The sequence below is a fragment of the Sesamum indicum genome, linkage group LG6, assembly GCF_000512975.1.
Source record: "Sesamum indicum cultivar Zhongzhi No. 13 linkage group LG6, S_indicum_v1.0, whole genome shotgun sequence".
Taxonomy (NCBI): Eukaryota; Viridiplantae; Streptophyta; class Magnoliopsida; order Lamiales; family Pedaliaceae; genus Sesamum; species Sesamum indicum.
Window position 1 is genome coordinate 20,503,448 of NC_026150.1, and position 7,392 is coordinate 20,510,839.

Consider the following 7,392-nt stretch of genomic DNA (forward strand, 5'->3'; position numbering starts at 1 on the left):
ACTTGACAACGCAGGAAAGAAGCAGAGGAGTAGAGAAAAGAGGGGTGAGGTGGAGTCAGAGAGGCTTATTGTGGAGAAATGAAGATAAGGCTTTACTTTATTTTTTATACCTGATGTTAACTCTGGTAAGGTCAGGGTTTAACCATGGTTTTCAATGAACGAGCCCCAGAACGACACGTGGAATCAGTAAATTCCAGCCGTCGATTCAACCGCGGGGGCCATTATCTGGTGCAACCGAAGCGCGACCGTAGAAAAATGCAGTATGTGGAAGTGTGTGTGTGTGTGAGTGTGACGTGGTCACCAGGACTGGAGAAATTGCGGTTATTTCCAATTATACCGCGGTAAATTGAGGAAGATTATGTACATAAAATTAATAATTAAATATTTACTGAATAAAAGAGTGGCCGGATGAAGTAAATAGTAATTTAGATGTCTTTATTGTAATTTAGTTATTATCGCATGCGATTCTGCGAGTATATAAAAAAATTAATTTAAAATAATAAAAAAAATTAATTTAAAATAATAAAAAAAAATATGAATAAAACAAATTATAATTATAAATTATAATAAATATAGAGAAGTAAGGTAAGAGATAAATATGAAGTAATGGGTAGTTAAAAAATATATATACAATTATGATATTATTAAAAAATATTAAAATTACTATCTGATCATTTTTTTTAAAGAAAAGAAATGAATAAATGATAAATTTAAATATCTAAAAATTTGGTACAAAAAAAAATTATAATAGTATAGATAAAGTCGAATAAATATAAATACCTCATCAGATAATTAAGGTACGGTGAGTTAAAAAAGAATTAAAAAGACTTCTCTATTTAAAATTGTATTCGTGATTAAAATTATTATATTTACAAACTGACCCCTAAAAATAAGCAATTCTTTACAAGCTTAATACAATTCTCTCCTATAATATTGAAAATAAGTTCCCTTTATAATAAAAAAGATAGCAATATACCCCCTGTGATTTTTAAAATAAATCATATTACCTCTCTATCTAAGCAGGTAAATTGCTTTATTTCAAAAAAAACATATAGGGTTAAATTGTTATATTTTAAAAAGCAGAAAAAGGTAAATTATTATTGCAATAGCAAAAGAGGGTTGTTTGCATTTTTTTCAATTCGTTCGTTATATTTTATTTCCAACTAATTATTTTAAAAAAATTTAATCTAAGTTTTATTTCGAAAATTTATATGTTTTCCTTTTCAAGACGCTTTTACAATAAATGAATTGTTCGAAACTTAACAACTATTTTTAAATCCTTTACTTTTGTGCAATGTAGGTATGGTGAAGTAATGGACTATCTCTTCTTGAAAATTTTACTGCGTATTTTTTACAGAGCTTAAGTGAATAGTAGGGGTAAATGGGTGTAAGGAAATCTCATAATTCCAAATCAGGATTGGATCCGACGTATTTGATTGTGGAGGGACCACATTGTAAATTTCAATAAAACTACTGTCCTCCCCTCCTATAGTACTGCAGTGGTAGAGCTTCGGAATGATCTGATGTGATATGTGTAAAACAAGGTTTTATCGTAACATGTCTAACCAAACCAATCACAAGTGATTTTTCGATCAAAGAAATACACTTTTTGATCCAATTTCATCGCGTCCAATCTTTAGAAATCGAAAAAATATATCCCCGCATATCGCAAAGTATAACTCACGTTGTACGTACGTTGTAAAATTTAGAATATATACTATATTAAAAGACATTTTCACTAAGAATGAGTTTTGAATCAATTATATGGCAAGTACAATACACATATGATAAGTATATCACACTTACTACATGATTGATTTAGTTTGATCAGACCTGATTTAACACCCCGCCCCCCTCTATAATATGTTAAATGAGCAAGCAAATTACTCTTTATCAAAATATAGGAGATAATTTGCTATTTTATTTTTTATAAAAAAAACTTACTCATAAAGTAAATTGCATTTTTCCCAATAAAAAATTTCCCGACATTATTACAAGCATGGTAAATATTAGGAATAAATAAAGAAATTGAATTAAACATAAGAAATAATTATTTTATTAATGGGAAGATGACCTGACCCCCCCCCACCCCAACCCACCATTTTCATAATCTTCAAGGGGCCATCAATTGCTTTTTCATTATTGATATCACATAATGGTATGTTTAGTTGAAATCCTCATTGAGAGAAAACTTACCTCTCCATTACCATTTTCTCCTTCACTCTTCACTTTAAAGGTAAAAACACTTGGATTTGGAATTGGATAAAGCTAATCATTGGAAGAAGGTGAAAATTTGTACCCACTAATCACCATTAGTGGCTAATCACGATTAGCTAAATGCTAGGGTTTTCAGAGCAGGAGATTTTAGGTTCAAGTTGCAAATATTTGTGTATGATTACAATAATTAAGAACTAATAATTCTTATATTTGTTAATTATGTATTATCATAATCAATTTTTTACCATCATCATGTTGTAAATCTTACTCCCAATACCGTACGGTTCATCCTATCTAATATTTTTTATACTCAATTTATATCAGAAGATGTGACATCAGTCGAATCCCTAGTCATAAATTGACTAGTACGTATGCCCGATAAATAAATCAAACTGCTCGATATTCAATTGAAATTGGTCAGTAAAAGCTCCTCTGAATTCAATTTGTTAAACTTAACAAATCAGACTCACATAATCTTTTTTTTTTTTTCAATAAACTTTCGGACTCGGTTTGAGCTCGATTCATCTAATGCAAAAATAATATATATATATATATATATTTAAATGTATCAAATTCTCTATCTCGGTCAATATCTAATTAAATTAAAGCTAATTTAAACATAATCAAATTAATAATCAAATCAAATTCAAATGGGAGTTTTCCAAACTCGATAAGAATTCAAATAAACTCGAAGAACGTGAAAATGAAATTTTTTACCAGTGGTGAAATGAAATAATAATAATAAAATATTAATTTTTTTGTTAGAAAAAAAAAAGAAAAGAGAATAGGTGAGGTGAGGTGAGGTGTCCCCACGTTTGCATCAACAGGGGACAGTGCAGAAAATGTTAGTAATTCCTTGACGAAATCACCCTTAGTCAGATTCGGACAATAAATTCTATCGTTGGAGTAAATGAGGGGCAATATCGGCAGTCCGTGAAAGGGACATGGTATAATGGGTTGGCACCTGTCTCGGTATGGACTCCATAGACCTGTCCCTTTTATGTCCAATAAAGCTGATTTCAATTTTTATCATCATCTAATAAATAAAAATTAAATTATTAATACTAGGATTTTAATTCACGGCCTAGCTTTCAAGTTACCCTAGACCATACATGGACCGTCCGATTTCACTCCAAACTCCATACATTTATTTTCATTATTATTATTATTATTATAGAACTATATGGTTAGCAAATTAAGGTGGAAAAATGAAATTGTCAGTATAATTAATAATAATAATAATAATTAGTATTTAATTTGGAATCAAGTACACAGTATTATGATTAGCTGTAATGCACGTAAAGTTGATTGCTTCGCAGTAAGATATTTAAATTATTTAATTAATTGTGGTAGAATAATTGGATTTGATTATTAAGCCCACGCATGGTTCTCCGGGAATCTCTCCTCCCCCCTCGAGTGGGATGGCTTCGACTTTGCTCTATAGTTTTTCAATCCATATTTCAAATTTTATATTTCATTTTTCTTCTACATATATATATATCTGATAATATGAGGTATATTTTCACCGTATCAAAATTTCTCCACAATATATCTATGACCTTCAGATAAGTTTTGAATTCATTTTATTAATTCAATATTTTTATATTCTGGTTTCGATGCATCCTCAACCCCAATATGTATGGACTCATTCGTGACTATTCAATCGTTGTGGTGCCTATGGCTTATGCAAAATTGCACAATTAGGAGAAATTTATAATCAATCACACTCATTGCAGTAAAACTTCTGCAACCATAGTCTTCACTTATATTTTTCTTATGGCCTACCTGACTTCAACATAAAAAGCCAAAATCGAGTCCTGCCCGGTGTTGTTCTGATGATGGTTTGTTCTGTAGGCTGAGAGAATCGGATATTTTGCTCATAGAGGTCTGCATCCAACTACATTCACTTTTCCGATTTTTTCAGTATAAGAATATTTGATATAGGTAAAGCGTAAATGACTTATAAGTCCCAAGACCTTATTTCCCTCATACAAAGTCAGAGCGAGCAATACCACGCGCAATTGGGCATCGACCAAACCCTAACCTGCATCAATATTATATATTATATACTCTAATAAAATTTACATATATATATATTAATAATTATTATTATTATTGCCATCTTCAATGTCAAGTACTGTTTAATTATTTAATTATGGGAGGTATTTGCCCATTCTTGGTGGTCCATTCCGGTTGTTGTTTTATGCACATGGTCTACATGTTACGATAACTTGTACTTATTTGTCGTACTCTATATTAACATTAAAAGTTGTAAGTAACATGTCCAGTTTAGGCTGACTTAATTGCAAGGATTACTTATAATTATGTCACCTATGCCTACGCACATGAAAATACCCCAATTAATACACCCCATACTCACTCACTAATCATATATCTCCACATATTTAACCACACTCGTTACACTGGTCGTTATCTCCTAACGCTTTCACGTACAAAAATTACATTCAGTATTAATACTATGCATTTTTTGTGTGGGAAAAACGCAAACAACTCCCCTATGATATTGCAAATGAGCAAATTACCCATCTATGAAAAAAAAATAGCAATTTAGAAAGGTAAATTGCTTCATTTTGAAAAATATAGGAAGGTAAATTACTATTACTTTTTCATATAGGAGTAATTACTCATTTACAATATCATACGGAGGTAAATTACATGAAACTCCATTTTTTTCTATAACGATATGTTTTTGTAGTATTGAAAATTAAATTAAGTGCGACAAATAAAGATATCTAAGTATTTAACTTTCCAAAGTAAAAATCAAATTTAAATAAATTTATTAAAAAAAGATTGCGTAGTTCAAAAAATTAAAGCATGAAAATGGAAGGTGCAATGTTTGTTTGGGCAGGCATCAAATTGTGACAACACAATCTTCTGGTGTATGTATATGTATGAGTTGAGGGGATTGATATTTTATTTTAGCATGTAAAATAATACATTAACATTAAATGCTCTAATCAATGTCCATTCCATATTGATGCATGTTGCATTATTTTATTTTATTTTTTTTCTGAATTACAACAATACTATAAACTCCATTTACGGGCCACATAAATTAAATCTCATCTCAAATAAAATACGTACTGATTATCAAAATATATTTGATGCATGTGCATAAATTAAATTTTATTAAATTTATTTAGTTATACAAAAGAGAATAAAATTAAAGAAGCGATCAGAACTGATATTCTTTCAAAAAAAAATTTTTTTATATGCACGAATATAACATTATTGAATGAAAAATATTAAGAAATTGATCGTTTTATGTAAGAATAAGTATGCTTTTGAAGGTATTTTTAATAAATATATATTTTTCAATTAAAATTAGCTCTCGTACTTAATAAACAATGTAGGTATTATAAAAAGATAATTACATTTATATTTTCTTACTTATGGCTTATTTATACAAATTATCTTTGTCTTTTGCATAGTTACAGAAATTATCCTAACAACAGAATTATAGGGATAAATTGTGTAATAATATTGATGTTCCTGGGGTGTATGTATAATTTTTTAAAAAATAAGGATGATTTGTATAAATTATGTTAATATTTTTAATGTGTGTATGTGTAATTTTTTAAAAGATGAGAGTAATTTATGTAAATTGGTAGTAGATTAGAGGTATAAATATAATTATTACTACTATAATTCAATTGAAATAATATTGCAATAACAAGCGTGGAGGCATGAATTTCTAAAGAGTAATTGTAGTTTTTGGAGGGTAGCTGAGGAGTTGAGAACATTGTGAAAATAGAAAAAAGGTTAAAAAATGAGTAGTGGGCCAATGGTGTATTAATTAACAGAAAGTGAAAACACGCTTAATCGGCATCTTTTCTCCATTGTTTGCGTACAATACGACTACGTTGTTTTACTTTGAAAGGTGGGATTAGTTTAGGTACTAGAATCCTAGGTTCTATTTTATTATTCCGAAGCGTGCGAGCGTTGATTGGTAGGGTGGGCTGGTTTCATAGACCTACTACTCTATTCAACTATTTCACTCGTCTACGGTGTGTTCGCAATAATTTTTATTGGGGATAATTATACTTTCATTTACTGATGTTGGGAACTCATCAATTAGTGATGAGCTTAAAAGTAAAACTCCTAATTTTGCTATTACAAGAATTGTGTGGATTACAAAAACTCTATAATACAGGTCAATATTACAACAGTAAATATTGTAAGAATATTAATAAAAAATATAATTACTGATACTTAAACAAAATATACTGACAGAATAATATTAAACTATAAATGAAGAACAATAACAAAGAAAGGAAATAATGGTTCAGGGAGTCAGATCCGATGAGGATAGCTCATAGCCGAGGCCGGTAACCACACATCGGTTGCAAAACCCAAGAAACACACGCCACCAAAATCTGCCCACAAAAGAACTAAACTCACCACATAGACCATCAAATCACTCAGGTTTCTCGCCCAAAACTACAGTGGACTACTCAAAACCACACAAATTTTCACTTAGAAAAAAAAAAAGTTTACAGAGAACTTTGTAATCGGAGCAGAAGAAGAGGGATGAATAAACTTTTCAATTTTTTTGGTCCTCTTTTTTCAAAACGCCACGGGAGGTGGCTTTAATAGAGGGAAGCCATATATGGCGGTGAGAGAGAAGAACGACCGAGGGAGAAGAAAAAATTAGGGTCCAATCTGCAGAGGAGAGGATGAGATAAATATCAAGGAAAAACGGGTCAGGTTATGGGTCGGACAGGGAGAGTGGACTGAGTGGAGTATGGGTCAAGGAAGTAAAGATGGGCAGCCATCCAAGGTGTGGGCTTGAGCCTATCAAATTTGGTCTTGTAATTATACTTAATTTTTTTGTGATTTATAAAATTACATCTAGCACCCTTGAGGTTTGCTTTCATCTAACAAATAAGTCTTTTCGTTAATCAAAGTTCACTGAATTTGCTAATACTAACAAAAAATTGAAAAAAATTTATATTTACCCTCAATTGATTTATTACTAACTTATTGCAGGTCAGATAATTTCTTTTTATAAGTCAGTAATAAGTCAATGAAGGTTAAATATCTAATTTTATTCAATTTTTTTTATTAATATTAGCAAATTCGGTAGATTTTGACTAATGGGGGACTTATTTTCTAGATGGAAACAAACTTCAAGGGTGTTAGATGGAATTTTCC